The 12183-nt window shown below is 36.8% G+C and overlaps 1 protein-coding gene across 7 annotated transcripts in view; it reads left to right on the forward strand.

Moving 5' to 3' along the window:
* Positions 1-12183, forward strand: part of FAM227B (family with sequence similarity 227 member B) — a 264607-nt gene that overhangs the window by 19323 nt on the left and 233101 nt on the right. The gene's annotated exons all lie outside the window — the stretch shown is intronic.

Below are 12183 nucleotides of genomic sequence, written 5' to 3' on the forward strand. Positions count from 1 at the left end.
GGATGTGGAGAAAAGTGAACCCTCGTACACTGTTGGTGGGGATGTAAATTAGTACAACCACTATGGTGAACAATTTGAAGGTTCTTCAAAAATCTAAAGATAGAGGTACCATACAATCTAACAGTCCCACTGCTGAGTGTATACCCCAGAGAAAAAAAATCAGTATGTCAAAGAGATATCTGCACTCCCAGGTTTGTTGCAGCACTGTTGACGATAGCTAAGATTAGGAAGCAATCTTAAGTGTACATGAGCTGATGAATGTATAAAGAGAATGTGGTACCTTTACACATGGAGTACTATTCAGCCATAAAAAAGTGGGAGATCCTGTAATCCACACAACATAGATGGAACTGAAAATTATTATGTTGAGTGAAATAAGCCAGGCACAGAAAGACAAACATTGCATTTCTCACTTATTTGTGGGTTCTAAAAATAAAAACAATTGAACTCATGGAAATAGAGAGTAGAAGGATGGTTACCAGAAACTGGGAAAAGGAGTGGGAGGACTGGGGGGAGATGGGGATGGTTAATAGGTATAAAAATATTAGAAAAAATGAATAAGACCAAGTATTGATAGCACAATAAGGTGAGTATAGTCAATAATGATTTAATTGCACATTTAAAATAACTAAAAGAGTATAATTGGATTATTTGTGACACATAGGATAAATGCTTGAGGGGATGGATACCCCATTTTTCATGATGTGATTATTATGCATTGCATGCCTATATCAAAACTTCTCACATATCCCATAAATGTATATACCTACTATGTACCCACAAAAATTAAAATTAAATTATTACAATAATTTGATAATGGATACACAATATATATAAAATGTAAATAGTGAAATCAGTAGCATAAAATGTGAGAGTGGGAGTTAAAGTGTAGAGTTTTTGTATGTGGTACATATGAAGTTGTTATCATCCCAAAATATAATAACTGTAAGATGTTTTATGTAGGCCTTTTATAACCACAAGGAAAAACCTTGTGTACATACACAAAGAGATAAAGAGAAAGGAATCAAAGTGTACCATTATTAAAAAAATCATCAAATCACAAAGGAAGAGAGGATTAGAGGAAGAAGAGAATGAAGTTACTATTAGGTTGGAGCAAAAGTAATTGTGGTTTTTTGCCCTTAAAAGTGGCATTAAAAGTAATGGCAAAAACCGCAATTACTTTTGCTCCAACCTAATACAAAACAATCAGAAAACAGTGAATAAAGTGGCAGTATTAAATTCTTTTTTTTTTTTTTTTTGAGACAGAGTCTTGCTCTGTCACCCAGGCTGGAGTGCAATGGCACGATCTCCACTCACTGCAACCTCTGCCTCCTGGATTCAAGTGATTCTCCTGCTTCAGCCTCCTGTGTAGCTGGGATTACAGGCACACACCACCACACCCATCTAATTTTTGGTATTTTTAGTAGAGATTGGGTTTCACCATGTTGGCCAGGCTGGTCTTGAACTCCTGACCTGGTAAACTGCCTGCCTCAGCCTCCCAAAGTTCTGGGATTACAAGTGTGAGCCACCACGCCCTGCCTGGCAGTAGTAAATCATTCCATGTCAATAATTGCTTTAAATGTAAATGGGTTAAATTCTTTAATCAACAGGTATAAGTGGCTGGATGGATTTTTTTTTTTTTTTTTTTTTTGAGATGGAGTCTTGCTCTGTCACCCAGGCTGGAGTGCAGTGGTGCGATCTCAGCTCACTGCAACCTCTCCCTCCTGGGTTCAAGAGATTCTCCCTGCCTCAGCCTCCTGAGTAGCTGGGACTACAGGCACACACCACCACACCTGGGTAATTTTTGTATTTTTAGTAGAGATGGGGTTTCACCATATTGGTCAGGCTGGTCTCAAACTCCTAACCTTGGGTGACCCACCCGCCTTGGCCTCCCAAAGTGCTGAGATTACAGGCATGAGCCACCTTGCCTGGCCAGATTAAAAAAAAAAAAAAAAAGAAACAGCTATATGCTGCATACAAAAGACTCATTTTAGCTTTAAGGACACACACAGACTGAAGGTGAAGAGATGATTAAAATAAATTTACGCAATGGTAATAAAAGAGAACTAGGATAGCCCTACTTCTATCAGATTAAGTAAGCTTTAAAGTCAAAATCTTTTAAGAGAGACAAAGAGGGTATTCATATAATAATAAAAGGGTCAATTTGCAAAGAGTATCTAACAATTGTAAATATATATGCACCCAGTGTCAGAACACCTAAATATATGAAGCAAATATTAACAGAATTGAAGGGAGAAATAACAGCAATACATTAACAATAGGAGACTTTAAGTCCGTGTTTTCAAAAATGGATAGATCTGGAGAGAAAATTAATAGAGAAATAGAGGACTTGAACAGCTCTCTAGACAAAATGGTCCTAACACATATACAGATCATTCTATGCAAAAGCAACAAAATGCAAATTTTTCTCAAGAACACAAAGAAAATTCTCCAGGATGGATTATATATTGGGCCACAAAACAAGTCTTAACAAATTTTATAAGATTGAAGTCTTATCAAGTATCTCTTCTGACCACAATAATATTAAACTAGAAATCAGTAATAGGAGGAGAACTGGAAATTGAACAAAATACTCTTGAATAGCCGGTAGGTCAAGGAAGAAATCAAAAGGGAAATCAAATTATCTTGAGATAAATGAAAATGGAAATAACGTACCAAAACTTTTGGAATGCACCAAAGGATTTCTAAGAGGGAAGTTTATAGCAATAAATGCCTACATTAAGAAAAAAGTCTCAAATAAACAATCTAACTTACATCTCAAGTAATGAGAACAAGCAGAACTAACTAAGCCCAAAGTCGGTAGAAGGAAGGAAATAGCAAAGATCAGAGCAGAAATAAATGGAGAGACTGGAAAAACAATAGAGATGATCAACAAAACTGAATTGTATTTTTTGAAAAGATTAACAAAACTGTCAAATCTCTAGCTAAACTAAGGGAAAAAAAGAAGAAAGATTCAAATAAATAGAATCAGAAATGAAAGAGAAGACATTGAAGTTGATACCACAGAAATATAAATAATTATAGTAGGCTACCATGAGAAATTATATACAAATAAATTGAATAACCTAAAATAAATGAATAAATTCCTTGAAACATACAACCTACCATGACTAGATCATGAAAAAATATCTGAACAGACCAATAATGAGTAAAGAGATTGAATCAGTAATTGAAAACCTCCCAATAAACAAAAGCCCAGGACCCTTTAACTTTACTCGTGAATCCTACCAAACATTGAAAGAATATCAATCTTTCTCTGACTCTTCTGAAAAATAGAAGAGGAAAGAATACTTTCAAATTTATTTTATGAGGCTAGGGTTACCCTGATACCACAAGGACACTACAAGAGAAGAAAACTGTGGACCATTATGTCTTATGATGAATAGTAATGGCAAAATCCTCAACAAAAACAAGCGAACCCAATTCAACAGTACATTAAAAGGATCATATACCATGATTAAGTAGGATTTATTCATGGGATGCAAGGACGATTCAACATATACAAATCAATAAATGTGATAAACCACATTAGAATAAAGAAGAAAATCATTATCAGCTCAACAGATGAAGAAAAAGCATGTAACAAAATTTAGCATTGCTTCATGATTTTAAAAACTCAGCAAATTTAGGTACAGAAGGAATGTACTTTGAGATTATAAGGACCATATATGAAAGCCCACATCTAACATCATAATCAATAGTGAAAAACGGAAAGGTTTTCCTCTAAGAACAGAAAAAACACAAGGATTCCCACTCAGCACTCCTATTCATTATGGTATTGAAAGTTCTAGAGCAGTTAGAAAAAAAAGAAACAAAGCATCCAAATAGGAAAGGAAGAAGTGAAATTGTCTCTGCAGGTAACGTAATCTTGTATATACAAAACTCTAAAGACCCCAGAAACTGTTAGAAATACTGAATGAATTCAGTAAATTTGCACAACATGGAATCAACATTCAAAAATGAGTAGTATTTCTAGGTACTGGCAATTAACTATTTAAAAAAGAAATCAAGAAATCTCTTTTACAATAACATGAAAAAATACTTATGGATAAATTTAAAGAAGGAAGTATTAGCATGTAGCTTTTTTTTGTTGTCTTTTCCTAGTTTTGGTATTAAGGTGATACTGGCTTCATAGAATGATTTAGGGAGGATTCCCTCCTTCTCTGTCTTTTGAAATAGTTTCAGTAGGATTGGTATCAATTCTTCTTTGAATGTCTAATATAATTCATCTGTGAATCCACCTTGTCCTGGACTTTTTTTTGTTGGTAATTATTTATTACCATTTCAATATTACTGCTCATTATTTGTCTGTTTAGAGTTTCTATTTTTTTCCTGGTTTAATCTATGAGTGTTGTGTATTTCCAGGAATTGATCCATCTCCTCTAGGTTTTCTAGTTTGTGTGTGTGAAGATGTTCACAGTAGCCTTGAATAAACTTTTGTATCTCTGTGTTATCAGTTGTAATGTCTCCCCTTTCTTTCCTAATTGAGCTTATTTGGATCTTCTCTCCTTTTCTTGCTTAATCTCGCTAATGGTCTGTCAATTTTGTTAATCTATTCAAAAAAAAGAACCAGCTTTTTGTTTAGTTTATTTTTGTCTTGTTTTTGTTGTTTTAATTTCATTTAGTTCTGCTGTGATCTTATTTCTTTTCTTCAGCTGGGTTTGGGTTTGGTTTGGTTTCTGTTTCTCTAGTTCCTTGAGGTGTCACCTTAGATTGTCTTCTTGTGCTCTTTCAGGCTTTTTGATGTAGGTATTTAATGCTATGAACATTCCTCTTAGCACTGGTTTTGCTGTGCCTCAGAGGTTTTGATAGGTTGTGTCAGTATTATGGTTCAGTTCAATTTTTAAATTTCCATCTTGATTTCATTGTTGACCCACCGACCATTCAGGAGCAGGTTATTTCATTTCCAGGTATTTGCATGGTTTTGAGGATTCTTTCTGGAGTTGATTTCCAATTTTATTCTATTGTGGTCTGAAAGAGTACTTCATGTAATTTTGATTTTCTTGAATTTATTGAGACTTGTTTTGTGGCCTGACATATGGTCTGTCTTGGAGAATGTTTCATGAGCTGATGAACAGAATGTATATTCTGCATTTGTTGGCCAGTATGTTCTGTAAATATCTGTTAAGTCCATTTGTTGTAGGGTGTAGTTTAAGTCCATAATTTCTTTGTTGACTTTCTGTTTTGATGACTTGTTTGGTGCTGTCAGTGGAGTATTGAAGTCCCCCACTATTATTGTGTTCCCATCTATCTCATTTCTTAGGTCTAGTAGTGATTGTTTTATAAATTTGGGAGCTCCAGTTTTAGGTGCATATATATTTAGGATTGTGATATTTTCCTGTTGGACTAGTCCTTTCATCATTATATAATGTCCCTCTTTGTCTTTTTTGACTCTTGTTGCTTTAAAGTTTATTTTGTCTGATATAAGAATAGCTACTCCTGCACTTTTGGTGTGAATTTGCATGGAATATCATTTTCCACCCCTTTACCTTAAGTTTATGTGAGTCTTTATGTGTTATGTGAGTCTCTTGAAGATAACAGATACTAGGTTGATGAATTTTTATCCATTCTGCCATTCTGTATCTTCTAAGTGGAGCATTTAGGCCATTTACATCTAATGTATTGAGATATGAGGTACTATTCTATTCATCATGCCAGTTGTTACTTGAATACCATGGTTTTTTTTTCATTGTGTTATTGTTTTATAGGCCCTGTGAGATTTATGCCTTAAGAATGTTTTGTTTTGTTTTGTTTTCAAGATTTGTTTCAAGATTTAGAACTCCTTTTAGCAGTTCTTTTAGTGCTGGCTTGGTAGTGGCGAATTCTCTCATCATTTGTTTGTCTGAAGAAGACTTTTATCTTGTCTTCATTTATGAATCTTAGCTTTTCTGGATACAAAATTCTTAACTGATAATAATTTTGTTTAAGGAGACTAAAGATAGGACCCCAGTCTCTTCTGGCTTATAATGTTTCTGCTGAAAAATCTGTTGTTAATCTGATAGGTTTTCCTTTATAGGTTACCTGATGCTTTTGCCTCACAGCTCTTAAAATTCTTTACTTTGTTTTGACTTTAGATAACCTAATGACTATGTGCCTAGGTGATGATTATATTGCAGTGAATTTCCTGGATGTCCATTGAGCTTCCTCTGTTTGCATGTCTAGATTTCTAGCAAGGCAGGGAAGTCTTTCTTGATTATTACCTCAAGTAAGTTTTTGAAACTTTCAGATTTCCTCCTCAGGAGTACCAGTTATTTTTAGGTTTGGTCATGTAACATAATCTCAAACTCTTTGGAGGCTTTGTTCATTTTTTAAAAAATTATTTTTCCTTTGTCTTTGTTGGACTGGGTCAATTCAAAAGCCTTCTTGACTTTGAGCTCTGAAGTTCTTTCTTCTACTTGTTTGATTCTATTGTTGAAATTTTTCAGTGTGTTTTGCGTTTTTCTAAGTGTGTCTTTCATTCCAGAATTTGTGATTTTTATTTATGATATGTATTTCTCTGGAGTTTTTTTGTCCATATTCTGTATTTATTTTTAATTCCTTCATGTTTGTTTTCACCTTTCTCTGGTGCTTTCTTGAATACAAAATTCAGCATCCCTTTATGATTAAAACCTTCAGCAAAATCAACATAGAAGGGACATACCTTAAGGTAATAAAAGCTATGTCAAATGCACAGCCAACATTGTACTTAACAGGGAAACGTTTAAAACATTCCTTCTGAGACCTTGAACAAGACAACTATGCCCACTTTCACCACTTCTATTCAACCCAGTACTGGAGTCCTAGGTAGAACAATCAGATAAGAGAAATAAGGGCATCCAAATAGGTAAAGATTACGTCAAACTGTCACTGTTCACTGTTGATATGATTATGTACCTAGAAGATGATAAAGACTAATTTGAAAATCTCCTAGATCTGATAAATGATTTCGATAAAGTCTCAGGATACAATATCAATGTATACAAATCAGTAGCACTGGTATATACAAATAACAACTAAGCTGAGAATCAGTTCAGGAACTCCACCTCTTTTACAATTAATTAAATTAAATTAATAAAATATAAAATAAAATTAAAAATACTTAGGAGTATGTCTAACCAAGGAGATGAAAGACCTCTACAAGATAAACTATAAAACACTGCTGAAAGAAATCATAGATGACACAAACAAATGGAAACACATCTCATGTTCATGAATGGGTAGAGTCAATATAGTGAAAATGACTGTACTGCCAAAAGAAAGCTACAAATTCAGTGCAATTCCCATCAAAATAACATAATCATTCTTCACAGAAGTAGAAAAAACAATCTAAAATTTATATGTAACCAGAAAAATGCCTTCATGCCCAAAGCAAGACTAAGCAAAAAGAACAAATCTGAAGGCATTATAATACCCAACTTCAAACTACACTATAAGGTTGTAGTCACCAAAACAGCATGGTACTGGTATAAAAATAGGCATATAGACCAATGGACAGAACAGAGAACCTTTAAATAAAGTCAAATATTGACAGCCAACTGATCTTCAACAGAGCAAACAAAAACATAAAGTGGGGGAAGTAAACCCTGCTTAACAAATGTTGGTGGGATAATTTGCAAGCCACATGTAGAAGGATGAAACTGGATCCTCATGTCTCACCATATACAATAACCAAATCAAGATGGATGAAAGACTTAAGTCTAAGACATGAAACCATAAAGATCTGAAGATAATATTGGAAAAACCCTTCTAGACATTGGCAGAGGCAAAGACTTCATGACCAAGAACCCCAAAACAAATGCAACAAAAACAAAGATAAATAGATGGGACTTAATTAAACTAAAAGTCTTCTGCACAGCAAAATAAATAATCAGCAGAGTAAACAGACAACCCATAGAGTTGCAAAAAAGTCTTTGTGAACTGTGCATTGGACAAAGGACTACTATCCAGAATCTACAAGGAACTCAAATCAGCAAGAAAAAAAAATAATTCCATCAAAAAGTGGGCTAAGGATATGAATAGACAATTCTCAAAAGAAGATATACAAATGGCCAAAAAACCTATGAAAAAATGCTCAACATCATTAATTATCAGGGAAATGCAAATCAAAACCACAATGCAATGCCACCTTACTCCTGCAAGAATTGCCAAAATTAAAAAATAATATATATATATTGGTGTGGATATGGTGGAAAGGGAACACTTTTACTCCATTGGTGTGAATGTAAAGTAGTACAATCACTATGGAAAACAGTATGGAGATTCCTTAAAGAACTAAAAGTAGATCTACCATTTGATCCAGTAATCCCATTATTAGATATGTACCCAGAGGAAAAGAAGTCATTATATAAAAAAGACACTCGCACTCACATGTTTATAGCTGCACAATTTGCATTTGCAAAAATGTGGAACCAGCCCAAATGCCCGATCAACAAGTTGATAAAGAAAATGTGGTGTACATATACCATAGAATACTACTCAGCCATAAAAAGGAACCAAATAATGGCATTTGAAGCAACCTGGATGGAGGTGGAGCCATTATTCTAAGTGAAGTAACTTAAGAATGGAAAATCAAATATCGTATGTTCTCACAAGTGGCAGCTAAGCTATGAGGACACAAAAGCATAAGAACGATACAGTGAACTTTGGGAACTTGGGGGAAGGGTTCGGGGGGTGAGGTACAAAAGACTACACATTGGGTACAGTGTATACTGCTCAGGTGATAGGTGCACCAAAATCTCAGAAATCACCACTGAAGAACCTATTCATGTAACGAAAACCACCTGTTCCCCCAAAACTATTGAAATTAAAAGATAACAAAAATAAAAATAAAAAACAAAATGCAGATTCTGACAGCAAAAAATTTTTTTAAAATGAGGTAAATGATCTATACACTGAAAACTATAAAACATTGATGAAAGAAATTGAAGATGAGAGCAGCTCCAAAATGGCCAAATAGGAACAGCTCCAGTCTACAGCTCCCAGCGTGATCGATGCAGAAGACGGGTGATATCTGCATTTTCAACTGAGGTACCTGCTTCATCTCATTGGGACTGGTTGGACAGAGGGTGCAGCTCTTGGAGGTGAGCCAAAGCAGGGCGGGGCATCACCTCACCCAGGAAGCACAAGGGGTCGGGGAATTTCCCTTTCCTAGTCAAGGGAAGCTGTGACAGACTGTACCTGGAAAATCGGTACACTCCTGCCCAAATACTGTGCCTTTCCCGTGGTGTTAGCAACTGGCAGACCAGGAGATTCTCTCCTGTGCCTGGCTCAGTGGTTCCCACGCCCACGGAACTTTGCTTACTGCTGGTGCAGCAGTCTGAGATCAATCTGAGAGGCTGAAGCCTGGCGGGGAGAGGGGTGTCGGCCATTGCTGAGGCTTGAGTAGGTAAACAAAGTGGGCAGGAAGCTTGAACTGGGTGGAGCCCACTGCAGCTCAGCAAAGCCTACTGCCTCTATAGACTCCACCTCTGTGGGCAGGGCATAGCTGAACAAAAGGCAGCAGACAACTTCTGCACACTTAAATGTCCCTATCTGACAGCTCTGAAGAGAGCAGTGGTTCCCCAGCATGGCTTCTGATCTTTGAGAATGGACAGACTGCCTCCTCAAGTGGATCCCTGACCGCCGTGTAGCCTAACTGGGAGACACCTCTCAGTAGGGGCCAACAGACACCTCATACAGGCAAGTGCAACTCTGGGACAAAGCTTCCAGAGTAAGGAGCAGGCAACAATATTTGCTGTTCTTCAATATTTGCTGTTCTGCAGCCTCCGCCAGTGATACCCAGGCAAACACGGTCTGGAGTGGACCACCAGCAAACTCCAACAGACCTGCAGTTGAGGGACCTGATTGTTAGAAGAAAAACTATCAAACAGGAATAGCATCAACATCCACAAAAAGGACACCCACACCAAAACCTCTTCTGTAGGTCACCAACATCAAAGACCAAAGTTAGATAAAACCACAAAGATGGGGAGAAACCAGAGCGGAAAATCTGAAAATTCTAAAAACCAGAGCACCTCTTCTCCAAAGGATTGCAGCCCCTTGCCAGCAATGGAACAAAGCTGGACGGAGAATGACTTTGATGAGTTGACAGAAGTAGGCTTTAGGAGGTCAGTAATAACAAACTTCTCTGAGCTAAAGGAACATGTTCTAACCCATTGCAAGGAAGCTAAAAACCTTGAAAAAAAGACGAATAGCTAGCTAGAATAAACAATGTAAAGAAGAGCTTAACTGACCTGATGGAGCAGAAAACCATGCCACGAGAACTTCTTGACATGTGCACAAGCTTCAATAGCCAATTTGATCAAGTGGAAGAAAGATATGGAATCAACCTAAGTGCTTTTCAACATAAGAATGGAAAAAGAAAATGTGGTGTATGTGTGTGGCTATATATACATAGAACACATTTTCTTTGTGTGTGTGCATGTGTATCCATGCACACATACACAAAATAGAATATTATTCAGCCTTAAGAAAGAGGCTGGGGGCGGTGGCTCATGCCTGTAATCCCAGCATTTTGGGAGGCCAAGGCGAGCGGATCACGAGGTCAGGAGTTTGAGACCAGCCTGGCCAACATAGTGAAACCCCATCTCTATTAAAAAATGCAAAAATTAGTTGGGCATGGTGGCGCGTGCCTGTAATCCCAGCTACTTGGGAGGCTGAGGCAGGAGAATCGCTTGAACCTGGGAGGCAGAGGTTGTGGTGAGCCAAGATCGTGCCACTGCACTCCAGCCTGGGCAACAGAGCAAGACTCCAAAAAAAAAAAAAAAAAAAACAAAGGAAGGAAGGGCCAGGTGCAGTGGCTCACGCTTGTAATCCCAGCACTTTGGGAGGCTGAGGAAGGATGGAAGGAAGGAAGGAGGGAGGGAGGAAAGGAAGGACGGAAGGAAGGAATGGAGGGAGGGCGCAGTGGCTCATGCCTGTAATCCCAGCGCTTTGGGAGGCCAAGGTGGGCGGATTACAAGGTCAGGAGATCAAGACCATCCTGGATAACACAAACCCCATCTCTGCTAAAAATACAAAAAATTAGCCGGGCATGGTGGCGGGCACCTGTAGTCTCAACTACTTGGGAGGCTGCGCCTGTAGTCCCAACTACTTGGGAGGCTGAGGCAGGAAAATGGCATGAACCCGGTAGGCAGAGCTTGCAGTGAGCCAAGATTGCACCACTACACTCCAGCCTGGGCGACAGAGTGAGACTCTGTCTCAAAAAAAAAAAAAAAAAAAAAGAGAAAGAGAAAGAAAAGAAAAGAGAGATCTCTCTATTTTTGACAATGTGGATGATCTTGGAGGACATGATGCTATGTAAAATAAGCCAGGCACAAAAAGGAACTGTGGCATGATCTCACTTATAAGTGGAATGTATAAAAATGGAACTCATAGGAGCAGAAAGTAGAATGGAGTCTTACTGGGGCTTGTGAAAGAAAGGGAGAAATGGATTAAAGGGTGCAAAGTTTCAGACAGGACAGATAAATTCTGGGGATCAATTGGTCAGCATGATGATTACAGTTAATAATAATGTATGGTGTACTTGAAAATTGCTAAAAGAGTAGATCTTAAATGTTCTCAACACATAAACTCTGTGAGGTGATGGATATGTTATTTACCTTTTTGGCAATCATTGCACAGTGTATACATTTATCGAAGCTTCACATTGTACACCATAAATATTTACAATTTTAATTTGTCAATTATACTTTAATAAAACTAAAAAAAATGAAAATAAGTTAAAATTATCTCTTCTAATCTTCCCCCTTCCCTTCCCCACAGATATTATGGAACTGTCATAGACTGAAAGGGACCAAAGAGACATGAAGCCAAAACTTAACATTTTTCTTCTGAACTAGATTCTTTTGCTATGAAGGGCATAATTGGTTCCACTGAAACTTGAATAGAGTCTTTGTATTAAATATAAATAATGTATCAGTGCCAATTTCCTGATTCTAATGGTTGCATTTATTATGTAGGAGAATGTTTTTGGTTTTTGGAAATATACACTGAAGTTTTAAAGGATGATGGGCTATCGTATAAGCAAATTATTCTCAAATGATTCAGGAAAATAGTTTTAGTAAAGCACTTGTAACTTTTCTGACGTTTGTGATTGTTTCAAATTTTTAAAAAGTGATAAAAAACAATGCTGTGGAATAAAATCTCAATTATAGCTCATTGGTTTTGAACTCTATTATTTAA

This window comes from Symphalangus syndactylus, chromosome 5 (assembly GCF_028878055.3).
Source record: "Symphalangus syndactylus isolate Jambi chromosome 5, NHGRI_mSymSyn1-v2.1_pri, whole genome shotgun sequence".
In the NCBI taxonomy this organism is placed as follows: domain Eukaryota; kingdom Metazoa; phylum Chordata; class Mammalia; order Primates; family Hylobatidae; genus Symphalangus; species Symphalangus syndactylus.